Source organism: Pan paniscus, chromosome 7 (assembly GCF_029289425.2).
Source record: "Pan paniscus chromosome 7, NHGRI_mPanPan1-v2.0_pri, whole genome shotgun sequence".
NCBI lineage: Eukaryota > Metazoa > Chordata > Mammalia > Primates > Hominidae > Pan > Pan paniscus.
Window position 1 is genome coordinate 158,799,951 of NC_073256.2, and position 18,037 is coordinate 158,817,987.

General features: G+C 63.4%; 1 protein-coding gene across 10 annotated transcripts in view; it reads left to right on the forward strand.

Annotated features, from left to right (window-relative positions):
• The window catches only part of PTP4A3 (protein tyrosine phosphatase 4A3), a 46,307-nt gene that overhangs the window by 16,056 nt on the left and 12,214 nt on the right, over positions 1–18,037 (forward strand). For 2 of the 10 annotated variants that reach the window (XM_008972855.5, XM_003819489.6), the window contains exon 1: positions 7,597–7,683. The exons of 3 other annotated variants lie outside the window; for them this stretch is intronic. The gene's annotated coding sequence lies outside the window, so the exon portion shown is untranslated. Of the gene's footprint in view, positions 1–7,596; positions 7,684–15,466; positions 15,614–18,037 lie in introns of those variants that run through there. 5 more of the 10 variants (XM_055117012.2, XM_055117011.2, XM_055117009.2 and 2 more) reach the window with 5 other exon arrangements.

Genomic DNA, 18,037 nt, shown 5'->3' on the forward strand with positions numbered 1-18,037 from the left:
GGGTGATGGAAGTGTTCTGGAATTAGTGGTGATGATTACACAGCACTGTGAACATATTAAAAACACTGAAGGTTACATTTAAGATGGCTAAAATGACTGGGCCTGGTGGCTCACGCCTGTAATCCCAGCACTTTGGGAGGCCAAGGTGGGCGGATCACCTGAGGTCAGGAGTTTGGGACCAGCCTGGCCAACATGGCGAAACCCTGTCTCTACTAAAAATACAAAAATTAGCAAGTTGTGGTCGTGGGCGCCCGTAATTCCAGCTACTTGGGAGGCTGAGGCAGGAGAATTGCTTGAACATGGGGGCGGAGGTTGCAGTGAGCTGAGGTCGTGCCACTGCACTCCAGCCTGGGTAATAGAGCGAGACTCTGTCTGAAAAAAAAAAAAAAAAAAAAAGACTAAAATGGTGGATTTCATGTGTTATGAATTTTATCTCAAAAAATAAATTCAGATAGCACCCCCGCCTACACAGACTCTGTCCTGAGCAGCTCTCAGAAGTCCGTAAAATAGGGTGAAAGTGTCGTTGCCCTGCCCCCGGGTTCCCAGTGCTGTGGGGACATCACCAGCTGCTGGGGAACAGAGGGATGCTGGCACCCACCCAGGGCTCAGGGCAGGGCAGGAGCTTGGTGTGCGCTAGAGACTAGAGTGAGAAGGCCCTTCCCCGGCCCTCACAGAGTGCCTTGCCACTGGGGAGTTGAGTGAAGGCACAGACAAGGTTGTGAGGTACCCACGCTGCCGTGTAGCGTCACCACGCCCTGATGTGGATAACCTGTTTTCTTTGCTCATCTGGGTGGACTGGTGGGGCATTTGATTCTGGAGGGTGGGGTTCCAGTCTGCATGGTTCCCTGGGGATCCCTGGCCCCAACATGAAGGCAGTGTGGCCTGAGGGCCTCTCAGTCCCCAAGGTGCTGACCCACCACTGCCTTTCCGAGTCCTCCCTGGGCCCTGCTAGGGGAGGCCTGGGAGCTGCAGCATCCAACAGGCCCGTGTGAATGGCCTGGCCACAGCACTGCCAGACAGGGCAAAGTTCCTGGCCCGGGGCTGTCTCTGAGCCCTGGAGCTGGCGGGGTAGGGATCAGCTCCTGTGAGCTCCCTCCATCCCCAGATCCACCCTTCAGGTCCAGGGCTATTTGGTGGCAGCTCCTGGTGGGGCAGGGGGATGGGAGGGATGGGAGCCTCCATCTGTGGACCCGGCACCCAGTCTGCCTGCAGGCCTGGTGATTGTGGCCCGACCTCCTGCCCACCCCTTCTGGGCACCACGGCGATGCCCAGAGCCCCTGAGGGGCTGTGCAGGCAGGGCATAAGATGGCAGAGGGCTCCACATAGCCCCTAGGCTGGCAGGATGTGTTCTGAGCTGAGGTCCTCTGGAAAGCGCCTGTGGATTTCTGGCCCCTCCCTGGTGTGTTCCCCACCTGCCTGCTGAGCCTTCAGATGCCTGGGAGAGCAGGTCTCCCTTAGGTCCGCTGGTTCTGATAGTTCCCCTCCTCTCCTGGGAGCTGGGCAGGTGCTCAAAGCGGGCAGTGCAGGCTGCCCAGTGTGCCCAGCTCCCAGGATGCACCATGTGACCCAGGCCCCCTCCTGCCCTGCTTGAGCTGGCGAGGGGCCGTGGCTGGGTGCCCAGCGGTGCCTGCGGGGGCCCACTCCCTGGGGCAGTGCCTGCCTGCCACCCACCTGGGCTGGGCATCCAGTCTGGCCTTGGCTGTTGTCATGGCAGCCAATGCCTGCAGCCGGGAGCTAAACTTGCTACCCTCAAGCCACTGTCACCACGACTGTGACGAACATGGGGACATACAGCCTGGGTCAGGGAGGTGACCAGGCCTGGCTCTGCCCAGCCCCTGCTGCGGACGGTCACCGCGGTCACAGCCCACATGGCCTGCCTGCCACCCCCTCATGCCATGGCCTGGGCTGTCTGAGGTTCCGTGTCATGGATGAGGCCCCAGGATCACAGAAGTGCCCACAGCCACACAGACAGGCAGGAGTCGGGAGGCCCCGGCCCCCAGGCTCCCAGCCAGACTGGGGGAGTGGGGCTGGCCCAATCTGGAGTTGCCAAGGTGGGGTTCGGTGAGGCACCATTGTTGCTAGTGCCTGGTTTCAAAAACATTCCAGAAATGCCCTGCTGGCCACCTGCCTGGCTCTGAGGTCCCCACATCTGTGGAGGAACAGGGGCTTTAAGAAGCCCTGCGGGGAAGAAGCCCCATCCACGCAGGCTCCCCTGAGGGTTCTGAGGCACCTGCTGGGAACTGTGGTCTTCTTGGGGCGCTCGGTGTCCTCACAGCCCTGTGGGTACCTGGCAAAGTGCCAGTGTTCCAGGGACTCAGGCGAGGCCTCTTGGAAAGGGTAATGTCCCTCCGATCCCAGGAGAACACCAAGGGCAGGTCCATGAAGGACAGCCTTCCAGCGAACCCATGCTACAGATGAGCACACCGAGGCACAGTGAGGTTGAGGGATGTACCCATCACACAGCTCACAATGGGGAGCCAGGAGGGGAACCAGGTCACACAGCCCTGTTCCTGTACCATGGGCTGAGCAATGGCCAGGCCTCGGGGGTGGAAAGGAGCTGTCCCCTCCCCTGGACCCCAGAGAACCCACCTGCCTTGGCTTTGAGCTGAGCTTTGAGCTGGGGTCACCGGCTGAGTCTCGCACCCTCTCTGAGCCTCAGGTTCCCCATTTGTCAGATGGGGAAGGCCAAGACCTAGGGTAGATGGAGCCCGAGTCAGTGCTGGCAGCACTGGCGTTGTGGGCTGGCGAGGCGTGGGGCACCTCTGTGTGCATGGGGTGGACTTGTGTGTGCCTAGCAGCCTCCCTGCCACAAACCACCCTCCTCCTGTATGCCAGGGTCACAGGAGCTGAAGACAGTGGCCGAGCCCCGCTTTTTCTGCCCCCTCTTGATTGTTTCAGGGACGAGGTCTTGTTCTTTGTCAACCCAAGTGCCCAGCACAAGGCTTGGCATGTGTTGGTGGCCTGTAAAAGCCAGTGGTGTGACTATGAAACTAATCCACTCAGCACTGCACGTGCTTTTTGGGAGGGAGATGGCTCAGAGAGGAAAGGCCATCAGCACTGGTCCCCCCAGTAGGATCTAGGCACCATGGGGAACCTGCGGGCCCCTCCAGCCCCTCCACCGTGTGTCCTGGGGGTAGCCCTATCCCGCTGGGCCTCAGTGGCGCCGTGTGCACTGGCTCTGGGGGTGCCAGGCTGCGTCTCACCATCGGGCCAGCCCAGAAATAGCTGTGACCTTCTGCAGCCAGCTTGGCAGCGCTTGGGGCCAAGAGGCCTACGTGCATGCCGGCTGAGTCCCCTCACCGTGCGGGGCTGGCTATTTTGGACGTGGCCTCCCGAGGCCAGGTCAGAGCTCTTTCCCGCGGTTCCTCAGGCCCCTCTGACGTGCGTCCACTAGAGCCTTGGCCAGTGGCCCTGGCTAGCTCCATGATCTCGATCCCCCTTCCTGTCCCCCTGACCCCACGGGCCCTGGGTGGCACAGAGGAAGGGATCCCAGGGACTGAGCACAGGGTGACCGTGCCCGCTGGGGCTGACATGGAGTGTAGGGCTTGGCTGTTTTAAAAAGAAAATGCAGAGAAAGTGCCCACCCTGGGTAGGCCCTGAATCCTGTCTCAGCCTCTCAGAGCTCTCGCTGACTGCACAGCCTGAGCCTCGGTTTACTCATCCACAAAATGGGGTGATGGGCACCTTCCAGGACTGCTCTGAGGACGGACATGGGCATTGCCTGTGCTGAGGGCACCATGCGAGGCCACTACACAGAGGGGTTCTTGGGCCTTCTCCGCCTTCCATGGGACTGGACACTGGGTTCAGGGAGGGGCGTCATGGGTATATGGGGGTGGTGCGCTTGGCAGTGGCTAAGCGTGGGCTCTTCCTTTTCTGTGACACAGCAGAGGTGTACATGCCTGCTGCCCTGCCCAGGGCGTCTGGGTATGGTGGAAGTGGCCCCAAGGTCCAGCCACCCTCAGGGACCACAAGCTTCCTGGACACCCTGCTGACAGGGTCCCACTGTGGAGGAACAGGCCGGCCCAGCTCCCCATCTCCCAAGTGAGCACGGGCGGCTGGGTGGGCGTGAGGGATTGGCTCTCCTGCTAGAGGGCAGAACTCCTGTTCCCGTGAAGGTGCTGGGTGGGGTGTGACTCTGCTCCTGGGTTTGGGGTCAGGCATGCCAGGAACAGCAAGCAGGGGCTGCCTGCCTGCCTAGTGCTGGCTGCATGCTCATGGCCCTCAGGGCCCTGTCCCCTGGATGGTCCAGGGGTCCCGAGGAGGAGCCATGGCCTCTTCTCCGTGGAGAGGGCCTGTGGGCCCAAGGCCTGGCTCCATCCAGGCAGGCACATGGAATTCAGTCAAACTCTGGATCCTTTCTGCAGAGCAGGCTTAGCTTGAGCCCTCCCACAGCCAGCGCGCCCACTGCCCACCCTGCCCTCTCAGCCTCTGCGACAACTCTGTGGGCACTGCCAGGGGCAGTTCCTGTGTGTTCTCATCTGGTGATGGATTCATAATTCCCATGTTGTGCCATGTTGTGCGGGTGACTAACAAGGTCTGGGAGCTCAGGAGAGGGGCCCAGAGGCACACAGCATGCACGGGATGGTTTCGCAGTTCCCAGGGGGCACCTGGGGTGGAGGCTCAGCCAGGCCCAGTGGGCTCAGGGCTGGCCTCATGCCCTTCCCCCGTTGTGGACCACTTTGGGGCCTCTGGCTGATGCTGGTGGGTGAGGACCTTCCTGGGCAGCCTCCTCCGGCCAGCAGGAGGGACCATCAGGCCATGCGGACCCTTGGAGAGCTTGGGGGTCGGTTCCTGCCCTGGAGTCAGCTGTGTCTGCTGAGGGTCCACTGGTGTGTGGCACAGAAGGGGTAGGGGCTGTGCCTGGTGTGCCAGGGAGGCCCTGAACTCTCCGGGAGGCCAGATCAGGGGCCTCCTCTGGGCCTGCTGGGGGCCTCTGCATTCTTGGCAGGGCCTCAGGGACTGGGGCGGGGAGAGGCTCCTTCTCAGAGGCTGTGAGCTCCGAATGAAACTCCATGCCCTCCGGGACACCATGCCCACTTCTGGGTACTGGCCTTCAGGGGCCTTGGATGTGGGTGGCATGGCGCTGGCTAAATGGGGCCCAGGAGGAAGGCAGCAGGACCGTGGGCATGCAGGCCTAATGCCAGGGCCAGGGCAGGCTTCATGTGGGCTTCCTCCTGTCTGGAATCCTGGAGCCGCACAATTTCCGACCCAACACCCCGTACTCCAGAGCGACTGGCTCTTAACGGAAGCTGCTGCTGGCAGGTGTGTTATAACAGAGCTCTGGGGTGGGAGGCTGGGGGCAGGGAGGGTTAGGGCCGTCAGAACACGGCTCCCTCCTGCCCAGGGCAAGGCGGGGCCACATGTGCGCATGTGAGTGGGGCACCTGGTCTGGGTGTGGCCTGGGAACCTGCATGTTACAGACGCCATGGCTTTGGAAACACTCAGGAGTCCAGCTGTGTCTGTTCCAAGATGGGTCAGGGTTGCCGCAGGGAGGGCAGTGACTGGCCCACAGCTGGTGTGGCTGTGCCATCCTCCTTCCAGCCTGGGCGGAGGCCTTCCAGGCAAGATGAAAGATGCTGTGTGGACAGGAGGACATGGAGGATGCAGGGCTCATGGTGTAAAGATGCTGTGTGGACAGGAGGACATGGAGGATTCGGGCTCATGGTGTCCCTGGAGGCTCTGGTGGGCGTCGTGGGGCTGGACTGCTGCGGGGCAATGTGCCGGCCATCTTCCTGGCACAGGCATCTGATCTGGTCATCTGTTTCTGTGGCGTGTGTGTGTGTGTGTGCACGTGAGCACACATCTCTGTGTATGCAGGTCAGTGTGTGTGCTTGCCAGAGCTTCCCATTGGGCGGTTTCCACACTGGCTTCTCAGTCATCCTGGGAGGTGAGGCATGAGCACTGGACTGGGAGTCCTGTCTGAGCCACTGACTTGGCCTGCCATTGTGGAGCTGTCCTGTCCACTCGCTGGACATTAGGCCATTTGTGTACAATAATCCCCTGAGGTTTGTATCCTCCCATGGGGAGATCAAAAGGGGCCGAGTGTGGCCCTAGGGTCTGGGGGCCCAGCCTGGTGGGTGACTCCAGGTAGACCTGGCTTCTGGGACTGTAGTGGTGGAAGGTGGCTGGGGCAGGGGAGGTTCACTCACCGGGAGGCTGGAAGAGGTGGCCCGGTAGGGAGAGAGAAGGGCAGCCAGACAGAGGGCGCGTGGGAGCAGCAGCCTGGTGGCAGGTGTGTGAGTCTCTGCACCTGGCCGGGGTCTTGAGGAGCAGGAGAGGTTCGGGCAGGCGGCTGAGGAGAATGCGGGCACTGAGCTTGGGAAGAGCCCTGGGCTGGGGGGGGTAGTGACTGTTGGGCAGCCCCAGACTGGCACAGGTGGATCGGGTGCCTAGGCAGGGGGTGGTGAGTTATGGGGCAGCTGTCTTGGTGGCTGGGGGGAGCAGGGATAAGGGTGGACTTCTTAGTGACCGCTCTCTGCCCCAGGAGGTAGAGTCCTGGGGGCTGGGCTGGCCTGAGAGACGCCCCCTCATCCTTTCCAGGGTGAGGTACGAGGGCTCCGCCCCCTCCTGATATCACCAGGCCTAGGGCAGCATCCTGATGGGGGAGGGGCAAGTGACCCGGGCCCTGGACTGCAGGAACAGCCCCTCCTCCACCGGTGGAGTTCCCACTTCCTGCGGAAGGAACTATGTTAGAAGTTGTGTATGTGGGGTGGGGGTTGGGTGTGGGTGGCGGGGGGCCTGGGTGGGGTCCCCTAAGTCGCCTCCCCTGTCTCCCTGCACTTCCTCCTGGAGGAAATGGGGACAAAAGGATGAAGTGAGGGCCTGCTGAGCCCAGGGCTGCCACCTGGGAGTGAAGCCGGGGCAGGCTGCAGGGTCCGGGCCCTTCTGTGTGGGCAGGTGGGAGTGGTGGGGATGCAGTGAGGCTCCCTCCAGCGCAGCAAGGAACGCGCCCTGGGACCCTCTTCCCAGCCTGCAGCAGGCAGTGGGGAGACAGGCCGGAGCCCTGGACAGCCCCCAGTCTTTCCCCACCCCAACTACAGGGCCTGGGTCTCCGTGCGCCATCCCCCTCCCGCCCCCTCCCGCTCGCTCCCACTGTTACAGGGCCCTAGGGACCGCCCTGTCCCCCGTGGGCCCCAGAGCCCAGGCCAGCGCTGGAGGGACCCTCCTGCCCTCTGGCCGGGACCAGGGTGCCCGCCGCAGCCCTGGGACCCTGCAGCCCCAGTCCCTATTCGAGGCCCCAGCCGGAGCGTTCCGGGATCCTTCGGGGGAGTGCCCAGCCCCGCGCCCCCGCCTCCCACATGACTCCGGGTGGGCCCTTTTGACTTGCGCGGAGGGCGGGGGGCAGGGGGCGGGGCGGGGGGGCAGGGGGCAGGGGGCGGGGCGAGGGGGTAAAAGGCAGGGGGCGGGGGTGGTGAAGGGTAGGGGGCGTGGCGGGGAGAGGGTTAGGGGGCATGGCGGGGAGAGGGGTAGGGGCCGGGGGCGTGGGGGGGTTGGTCAGAGGGTCGGTGAGGGTGGGGGTGCGGGGAGGGGAGTGGAAGGCGTGGGGAGGGGGGAGCGAGTGGAGTGGAGCGGGCAGGGCAGGGCAGGGGAGGGGGGCGCGGGGGCGGGGAGGGCCGGCGCAGGCGGGGATAAAGCCCGCGGCGCGGCTCGGCTGACTCGGAGCGCGGAGGACCGGCCTGCCGGGTGAGTGTCTGCGCTGGCTTTGGCGGGCCCGGGACGTGGGACAGACCAGGGAGAGGGGCCCGCGAGGGGTCGGGGTGGGGGTGGGGAACCCTGCCTTCCGCGCACGCGCGCCGCTGGGCCTGAGCGTGCAGTCGATCGGGTGGGCGAGGGTGCCGCCCTGGTGGCGGAAGCGCCTCCTCCAGGGCGCCTCCTCCAGGGCTCCCCCGAACAGCGGCGCCGGGACCCCGCTCTCCTTGGGCTCTTTGCCTCAGACCCCACGTGGCGATGCCCCGGCCTCGGTGTGCGCGTCGGTGCGGAGGCCGGCCCTTCGAGCTGGGTCCCGAAATCGCTGACGTCTGGCCTCCACTCCCAGCCGCACCATCCGGAGGCGGGGGTGGGGGTCCAGGGGTGGGGGTCAACCTGATTCTTCTGCGGAGGAGAAAGCTCCCGATCCCCTCTGCTCGTGGCCTGTCTTAACAGCTGAGAGTCATCACGCAGTGGCCGCATGGTTTGTCCCTTATCACTCTGTCACTAAAGGAGGTCCTGTGAGCGTTCACTCCAGGACGGCAGGGTGGACCAGGGCTGCCTGGGTCACCCCAGTCACACAGGTGCCCTTGGAGGTGCCGTGGGACCGGAACCTGGCCACGCGGCCCCGTGGTTGGCATGACCATTAGAGCGGATTCGACTCTCGCCCGCACCGGAGTGTGGACCAGCTTCACCTCCTCATCCTCACAGCAGCCGGGGAGGCTCCTGAACCCCGCTGTGCAGGGCACGTCAGCGGGGGTTCAGAGCCGCAGAAGCTCCCCACCCAATAAGCAGCGGAGACTCAGGACCTACTGACCCCGACAATCATCAGGCTGTGTCAAAAATCAGGTTCCCAATATGTGGCAAATGTCACAATTACTGTTAACACATGGCAGCTTAGGTGGTCATCTGCTCTTGGGTTTTAATCATCCCTGTGAGGTCTGAAGTCTCAGTGGCTTTCTGGGTTGGTTGGCCAGTCCCTGGCTGAGTTGAGGATCTGAGAAGCTGGCCTGGGGTGCAGTGGCTGAGTCCAGGCGTGAGTCTCCTGCCATCTGCTCGGCTGCTCTGCAGGCTGCCCGCGTGTGGTCAGCCTCCCCTGGGCTTGAACACCTAAAGCTCTCAGGATTTGCTGGGGTGGAAGAGAAGGAGCCCTGGGCTTAGCACTGGAAAACCTGGTTTCCCGCGGCTCTGCCCCGTCCGGCCGGCCTCTGTGTCAAATGGGGCTCATAGGCTTGGGTCTGTGGTGGGGGTGACATCACACATGGGGGCGGGGGTGATGGAACATGGGGCATGAAAGGGCTCTGAGATGCCAGTGGGGACAGACTTGATGTGTGCTGTGCTCGTGGGGCTCAGTGGAGAGTCTGGTACATTCCCCACCTTGGGAGCCCATACCACCCTCTGGGAGGATCCTACCCTGCCTGAAGGCCACCTCCTCAGAGAGGCCTCCGTGGTTGCTACCCCCAGCAATCACAGGAGGGATGGGAATCAATGGTTCTGTGGGTCACATGCCACTTCCCATTGCCATAATCCTTTGCCTGGTTAGTGTGTGTCCCCCCGCCCCCACTGACCAACCAGTGCCCTCTGAGTGTGGGTGATGGGGTTTGCTCACCCCTGACCCCCACCCAGCACCTATCATGGGGTCTGGAGCCCAGAGGGTGTTTGGCAGGTACACGTATGAATGGAAACGTGATAGGGGAGACCCAGGCACTGAGGGTACCTGCAGGCTTCCTGGAGGAGGAGGGACTCTGGTCTGGTCTTGAGCATGAGGAGGTGTGTCCTGGGACATTCTGGGCAGAGAGAAGAGGGTGCCTGGAGGTGTGACTCCTACAATCCCTCCCCCTCCTCACCTGTGAGGGAGGCAAGGGCAGAGGGGCCAGTGGGCCAGGCTGAAAAGCCGGTACTTGGTTTGTAGGCCATAGGGAGCCATGGAAGGTATGTGAGCAGCAGCAGGGTGGGGGCCACCATTGTGTCTCCAATCCTGTGCCAGGCCTCGCTGTAGGGGGGTGGCTTGCCGGGTGGGTGGGCAGCTGACATGGGCTCTTGACCCCAAGTCTAGTCTGGGCTGGAGGTGGGCTGCACACTTACCAAACCTCAACCAAGCTGCCCTCAGAGACAAGGATGCGTGTCCTGGTGAGGAGGCTGGGCTGGCTGGCTGGGTGGGGGTGGGGGACAGGAGGGGTGGTAGACTAGAGACCCCAATCAGGTGGGGAGACCAGTGGGCCCCTGGGGCCTCGATGGTGGAAGCAGGGCTGGCCCAGCGGTGGCCCTCTGGAGGCAGATCTGTGCTCTCCCATTTGGTTCTCTGGTTGGGGTCCTGAGCTGCCTGGGGGTGTCAGGGACATTGACAAGGAGAAGGCATAATGACATGGGTGACAGGCCCTGAGACCTGGGCCCGCAGCGAGGCAGGGGTCAGGGAGGCAGCGGCCAGGGGCTCACTGTGGCCTCGGAGGATGCCCAGGCCTGGGTGGCCCATTCCTCGCTGGACCCAGACCAAGACCAGAGGAGAAGGGGTGGCATCCTTTCTGGGGTTTGGGGATACAGGGGCCACGCAGGCAGCACTAGGCACTATTCTGAGCACTTTTCATGACCTGATTCATTTATCTCCGAGGAGGAAGCCGAGGTGCAGGGAGTGGCTGTTACTAGGTAGTGAAGATTCCCCTGAGGAGGTGGTGTTCCCAGGAGAGCATGACCCAGGCTGGGAGGTGGGGAGGGAGCTTGTAAGGGTGGGCTTGGAGGGGAGGTGGGCAGCCCTGTGGAGGCAGCTTGTGGAGGCCTTGGCTAGGCCGATGGCTGGGGACAGTAGGGGGAGTGGAGGCCTGACAGCCCTGGGTCCTGATCTGCCTGCCGTGGCGGTGTCTCCGCTGTGAGCCAGGCATCCTACATTCTAACCCTGTTTGTGACAGCCTGGGAAACTGAGGCACAGGTTGGCATGGGGTCTCTTTGAGGAACCAAGTGGCTTGGCTCCAGGGAGGAAGTGACCCCCGACTCAGTAGAGATGCCAGCATGTGGGCACCCTGGACCCCTCCCTGGAAACTCACGATATTGTCATTACCTGGCTCACCCGCCCGGGGAGTCTGGGAGGCAGCTTGGCAGGGCAGGGGGTGGAGGGGTGGCTGGGCAGCCCCACCTGGGAGGGCAGGTGAAGGTGGGCAGGCTGTGTGCTGTTTCTGTCCATTTCTTTCCTGAATCTCCCAAGCTTAGCCCAGCACCTGGCCCTTGAAGGTGCTCAATACATATTTGTCAAATTGGATGAATGAACGGATGAATGAATGCATGAATGCCTGGTCTCCAGTCCTCGTTGGTGGGAGTCTTGTGGTCCAGGGTGGGAGTAGGGGAGGCTCAGAGGCACTGCTGAGCCTCAGGAGGGTGCAGGGCAGTGTAGAGGGCAGAACGCCCCCTGCAGGGATGGGGAGGTGGGTGGTGGGCTTTGTGCAGGGCAGGCAGCCCAAGATGCAGGCCTTATGTGCCGGAGTGTGGCACCGTGTGGTGTCAACAGGTGGCCTGGCTGGCAGTGGCTGCTGGGATGCTTTCCAAGCACTGACACCCCCATCCCGGCCCCCAGGAAGGGCAGGTGGGGGGCTGGGGTGCTGGGGGAATGACAAGGGCAGGGTGAGGGGAGTTGGGAGGGGGGCCTGGCTGTGTCACGCCCCCAGGCAGGGAAGATGCCCTACCTGTTCTGCCACCAGGTGGGCTTCTAGGGTGGCAGAAGGGGTGAAGGTTTGCATGGCCACATTTGGGAGTCACACTTCCCCTGGCCGTGCCTCAGTTTCCTCATCTGAGCTGCTGCCAGAGGCCCCGTCTTCCAGCTGTCAGTGTCCACTGTCCCCTTGTCCCCTCGACCCCTCAAGACCCCGGTGAGCCAGGGCTTGCCATACCTTTTACAGGTGGGGAACCAGGGCTCAGAGGGGAGAAACGGTCACAGGCAGCACTGGGCTTGACCCTAGGCCCTATGAGCCCAGAGCCCAGTCCTGACTGCCGTGGTTTGGTGCCACCTTGTGAGTGGGGTCAGAACCCCTCCCTGTGACTGTCCCCCTCTTCTACCTCCTCCCCCTGCCACCTGTCCTTCCTTGCTCCTTTCTTCTGGCATCCCAGGTCCCATTAGGGAACGGTCCAGGCCCACAAGGGTGAGGCTGGCCGAGCTGAGTCCAGGTGGAGAGGGCTGGGGCTTGGCGCTGGGCTATGGGGGTAGGGGTCTGAGTCCTGGGTTGGGATTGGGCATCACAGCAGGCCATAGTGTGGTATTAAGCACCTCCTGGGGTCAGGTTTCTACCCATCACCTGGGTGGTTCTCCTGGTGCCATTGGAGGTTGGGAGGCTCCGGGTGGGCCTGGCAGGGCCTGAGTGGCCACAGATTTGGGAGGCTCCTGGTGCTTGGCGGGCATCACCTGCCGCCTGCCTGATGCTGGGTGCCTGGGGCCCAGTGGCAGCCTGAGTGGAGCCCCATGGCCTCATCCATGCTCTCACCAGGTGCCCACCTACCCGCCTGCCTGTGGAAGCAGTGGTTACAGCCCCCAGGTCTGTGGTGGAACTGTGGCCTGCCTGGGCACTGCTGGTGGCTGGCAGCATGTGAGCAGCTTCAGGAGGAGCAGGGCAGGCCTCCTGGGTTGGCAAGTTCGCGAAATGCCCCAGGAGGCACTCTTAAAGCTGTGTGCAGCCTGGACGGGCAGCAGCTGAGCACAGGGGCATGTCCTTGGAGCCCACAGTCGTCTGTAGATGCCCAGTGGGTAGAACCCGAGCCGGCGCCCAACAGCTCTGCTTCCAGGCCGCAGCCAGGCACCCCATGACTGGCTTGGAGCTGGCACCATCTCGGAAGGTGGCTTTCCTTTCTGGCAGTGTCTCTATTTGTAAAGGCGGCCATGGGCCCCAGAGGGCTAGCACTGGCCCAGGGTCACACAGGGAGTCGGGGTAGTGGGTCAAGCCTGATGTGAGACTCCAGGCATCAGGAGCATGCCTGCCTCCCCACTGGCCGGTTCCTCCAGGAAGCCTTCCCTGACCTCCCACCCTCCAGATCACCTGCCATCCTGGGGCTTCTGCTCAGGGGCTTTCCTCCTGCTGGTCCCCGTCCCTGCAATGAGTGCTCAGAAGCACCAGAGAGGGGGGGCCTGGGACCAACAGCTTGGGAGGCTGCCTGGAGGCGGAGGGCACGAGGGCTGCTAAGGAGTAGTGAGGTCCCCATCACCAGAGGTGTGCAAGCTGGTGCTTAGGTGTGGCATAGGTGACCTTTGAGGTTCCTCTAGGCCTCAGGGGTCGAGATTCCATGAGGGGTTCTGGATGTGTCCCAGATCTGGACGTCTGCCCACAATGTTGGGTCATTTGTTCCTTCCACAAACAAATGGGAGCCCTCTTGGTGCCAGGGCCTGTGTGGGAGGTGGGGTGAAACTGAGGATCTCTCAGCCCTCCTCCAGTTGGGATGCCTTCCCTGGGGCCTGTGAAACGCTACTCTAAAGGACACATAGCAAGGGGAGAGGGGATGGGGTGGGGTGGGGAGAGGAGATGGGGTGGAGTGGGGAGAGGGGATGGGGTGGGGTGGGGATTGGGGGTGGGGTGGGGTGGGGAGAGGGGATGGAGTGGGGTGCGGAGAGGGGATGGGGCGGGGTGGGGAGAGGGGGTGGGGTGGGGTGAGGGGGTGGGGTGGGGACTGGGGTGGGGTGGGGAGAGGGGATGGGATGGGGAGAGGGGATGGGATGGCATGGCATGGGGGGATGTGGCAGTGAGGAGGCTGGGCCCTTGGAGCTGCCGAGTGCAGGGGCCTGGAGGAGTCCGGGAAGGCGTCCTAGTGCATCAAGCGTGGGCTTGGCCTGCTTGGGTCTCCCCTCCTGGCCCCCCTAGCAATGGGCGGACTTGGGCCCGCTCTGGGAGGATTCCAGGAACGGCTCCTGCCTGGTTATAAATAGACTTCTCCGAAAGGCCTGGGGCTGTGCCAGCTGCAGCAGGTGCCCCCCAGGCCCGGCCAGAGGGCCCCAGGCAAGGGGGTAGAGCCCGGGTGGGGGTGATGAGGATGCCGGGGTCCACTTTTGTAGCGTCAGAGGCAATGGGCTCTGTCTGGTTGTAGCCTCACAGAGCTTGATGGGAACTTTCACTCTGAGACCCCTTTTTATGGATAAGAAAACTGAGGCTGGGGGGCAGGAGCAGCTTACCGCAGAGGTCCTCTCTCCCAGAGGGCTAGGGTGGGGGATAAGCAGGGTCTCGGGGGCAGCAAGACCCAGCTCCAAATGTGGTTCTTCTGCCTTCTGGCTGTGTGACTCAGAAGGGTTGCTCAGCTTCTCTGTGCTGTTATGGTTTGTCAGTGCAGTGTGGCAGGTGTGTGTCTTGCTTGTGGAATGCAGTGTCTAGCCTGGTATCCTTAGAAAGTGGCTGAGGTTGGAGATTGGTGGGGCAGAGTCCCTGAAGCTGACCCATTCCTGCCTTCAACCTTCAGGGAGACGCTGCTGGAAGTGGTGAGCTGAGAGCACTGGGCAGGAGTCAGAGCCTAGCGTCTCCCTGTGGAGCTGGGTGCACCCACGTGGGTGGGTGTCCTTGCCAGGGAGCTCACACCCTTGGGGGTCCATGAGCTGGCAGGCAGGGCTACCTGGCTTGGTGTGCCCTTAGGTGGAGGCTCCCATGGGGCCCTTCAGACTGGGCACAGCCCTTCTGTCCTCTGCTCCCCAGCCTGCTTGCCCACCTGGAGGTGGGAGGAGGCGAGGGTTGCCGGCACAGCTGGGCCAGGCTGATGGTGATGTTTTCTGGAAGTGTGGGTGGGGAGAGCCTGGCAGGGGGAGGGGGGGTCGTGCTCTCAGCTGGGCCCCTTGATGACCTCAGATTGCAGGGACCAGGTTGTTAGAGAGCTGCAAGCAAGGCCACACCTCCAGGGACCCCGTGCTGGGGGTACCACCCGTGCCGCTCCACCCTGCTCTGAGGGCCCTGGGTGGCCAGGGCGGGCACAGAGTGGGCGGTGATGCCAGCTGCATCCCTGGGGTTCATAGTCTGGGGAGCACATGAGTTCCCGGCACAGTGCTCCCAGGAGGCAGAGCCAGGAGTCGCAGGGAGGCATTTGCTTGAGAGGGTCTGGGAGGGCTTCCTGGAAGAGGGGGCATCAGTGCCGAGCCTCAGAGTTTGTGGAGCCCGCCGCCTGGCTGAATCCTGCCTGCCGGTGTTACCTCAGGGTGTTCCTCGTTGCAGTGCCTCAGTTTCCTCACCAGTACGCTAGGAGAGACCAGCGTAGCCAGCCACAGCTGGGTCGTGAGGATTAAGTGAGGGGACAGCAGTGTCTGGCACGGTGGGTGCTGAGTAAATTCATGGAGTGCCCGGGCGGTGGGGCTGGTGGGCTGGGCAGGGGGGGTCTGAACTGGAGGGACTCGGGCGCCCTCCTCCTCAGGGTGCAGGACAGCACCTGCACGGCGGGGCCGCATTTCCATTTCCAAAGCTGGGCGCGCTCCGTCCAGGCCTCCCCACCAGGAGCGCGGCCCGGTGGCTCCTGCCCTCCGGACCCCCAGCCCACAGGCCCGTGCAGCCCCATGAGGGGGCCAGGGGGAGCTCCGAGGTTCTAGGGAGGGCGCGCACCGGGAGAGGGCGCTGGGCCGGCCGGCGGGAGGAAGGAGGGGTCCCGGGCGGCAGCGCCCCCGGCCCTCGCCGCGCCCCGCACTTCCCTTTCCTGGCCGGGCTTCCTCTTCCCCGCGCCCGCCCTGCGCGGCCCCTTTGTTTCCCGGGCAGGGCGCGGCTATATTTAGGCGGCAGGTGTGGGAGCCCCCGGCAGCCGGGTCGCCCGCCGGTCACGCCCCCCACGTGACGCCCGGGCGCTATAAATAGCCGCAGGCGGCGGTGGCGGCAGCGCCTGGAGCCGGCTCCGCGGCGGAGGGGCGGCGCCCCGACCCGGGCCCAGCACCGTGGGCACCGCCCGGCCGGCGCGTATGGAGGCGGCGGGACGCCTGCGGCGCGGGTGAGCCTGGCAGGTGGGGACGCGGCGGACCCAGGCCTTCCGGGACCCCAGCCCCGCCGGGGAGGAGGTGGCGCCCTCCGGAGGGCTGGGCGGGAGCCCCGCTGGCACCCAGGGAGGGGGCCGCGCCCCTTACCACGACCCCACCCGCGACTGGTTCCCCGGGACTCCCCAGAGCGCCCACCTCAGCCCTGACCGCCGCGCAGCTTACTTCTCCTGAGACCCGCTGAGCCCCGGGCCTCCAGCCTCCTCCCCCAAAAATCACAGGGGGCGCCCTGTCTGAAGCGGGGCCTGGATTCAAACTTCTTAACCTGCTGTGCCATCGGGAAGGAGGGCGGTAGCCTCCCTGAACCTCGATTTCCTCTTCTGTGCAGGGCGCTGCGTGTTGTTCCTGCCTCCTAGATTTGAGCCAGAGAGAACCCAGTTAACTGGACGCCTGGTGTGGCCCCGGTGGAGAATGTTCTCCCCTCTCCCTGGCTTGTTTCCTCATCTCGCAAACGGGGACAAGGATGGACTCTCCCTTAAAGGGTCTTGAGAAATAGCTGAGGGCTCTGGGCCTGCTGGCCCGAGGAGGCTGAGCCAGATCTTGGGAAGGGTTCTGCAGGGCTTGGTAGCAGGAGGGAAGGAGGTAGCAGGAGGGAAGGAGGGGCCACGGCTGCCAGTGGGTCCCCGTGCTGTGGGCCGCGGGCCTGGTGGGGGTGGTAGCGACTCACGACACATGGAGGCAGGGGCAACCTGTCCCCATTTCGCAGATGGGAAGCCTGAGGCTTTGGCTTCAGGGAGTTCTCAGTGCCCATCCCTGGGGATCCTTAACCCTTGCTCTCAGGGCCCTCCCTGGTGACCTCACTGGGGGTGTGTGGTTATGGAGGGGTTTTCTCCCTTGGGGGACAGCCACCAGGCAGGGCAGAGCCACATAGTGGTGCCAGGGCATCGTTGCTTTGCTCTCACCTGGGGCAGGGGTAGGGGCCCTAGGCTGCAGAGACAAGTGGGGTGTGTGGCAAGACCCCAGCCCAGCCTGGTCCAGCCTCTCCCTGGACCCCTAACCCCATTCTAGCCTGGGCTGTGACCCCTGAGCGTAGCCCAGGCTAACCCCCTGATTCCGGCAGATGTGTGGCATCCTTAGGCCTTCAGTGGGGGGTAGTGTGGGGTGGTTCAGAGCCTCCTCCCTCCCAGTAGCCTGCAGCCCTGAGGACCTGTGCAGGGCCACTAGGCAGCAGGTCCAGGCCACGTGCTGGTGCCTGTGGGGTCTTCCCGGGTCCCTGGCAGCTGTAGGTGAGAGGGGTTGGTCAGCCCCTCAGGGAGAGGCCCAATACTGTGGTTTCTCTGGTGCTTTTCCTCCTTTCTTTCTGTAAACATGAGCTCGGCTCCCATGTGCACACACACAGGGACATCCTGCTGCCCCAAGAGGGACCCAGGTGTTTGTGTGCTGTTAGCATGTGGTGGCTTCCCTCACCCACACTCAGAGCCTGTGCTCCCTCCAGTCGGGCAAGGTGGGGACTGGTGGGACCAGGGACAGTATCCTTGTCTCCACCTTTACCTCCTTCTGGGGGTCCCACCCCACCGCTGGTTTTTTTTTTTTTTTGAGACGGAGTTTTGCTCTTGTTGCCCAGGCTAGAGGGCAATGGAGCGATCTCGGCTCACTGCAACCTCTGCCTCCGGGGTTCAAGCGATTCTCCTGCCTCAGCCTCCTGAGTAGCTGGGATTACAGGCATGCACCTCCATGCCTGGCTAATTTTTAATTTTTTTATTTTTAGTAGAGATGGGGTTTCTCCATGTTGGTCAGGCTGGTCTTGAACTCCTGACCTCAGGTGATCCGCCCGCCTTGGCCTCCCAAAATGCTGGGATTACAGGAGTGAGCCATTGCGCCTGGCACCCACCGCCCATTTTAACCTTCCCAGAACCATGCAGTGGACAGAGCCTGAGGTGTGGCGGCTGCTCTGAGCCCATGAGCGCTGGCTGCCACCCAGGGTGTGGAGGGCAGGCAAGGAGGAGCCCACTGTCCCAGGTAGCCACCCTCTGAGTCCAGGGGCCCAGGCCTCAAGCCCTACCTGCACCTGGGCTGAAGCTCCAAGGGCCCAGCCTGCCTGGTGGGCAGCTGGGAAGGGGGTGCTGGGGCTGGGGCTGGGGTAGGGGCACAGGTGAGAGGGGGTGGGTTGGGGAATGGAGGGCTCTGCTGGGCGAGGGGCCCTGAAGTGCCTTTCCTTGGGTAGCAGGCAGTAGTGACAGGGCCGGGCTTGGGTTGAGTCTAGGGGGCTGGAGAGTCTGCTAACAGCTGGGTCACAGCCAGGGCCAGCAGTGCGGGGACCCCTCAGCAGCAGTGCCCAAATACAGCTTGAGTCACTTGTGTCACCCCTCATCGTGCTAATGGGGTAACAAAGAGGCCGGCACCTTGCTCAAGGTCTCCCAGCCCTTCCGTAGAGAGGGAAGGGGGCTGCGTGCT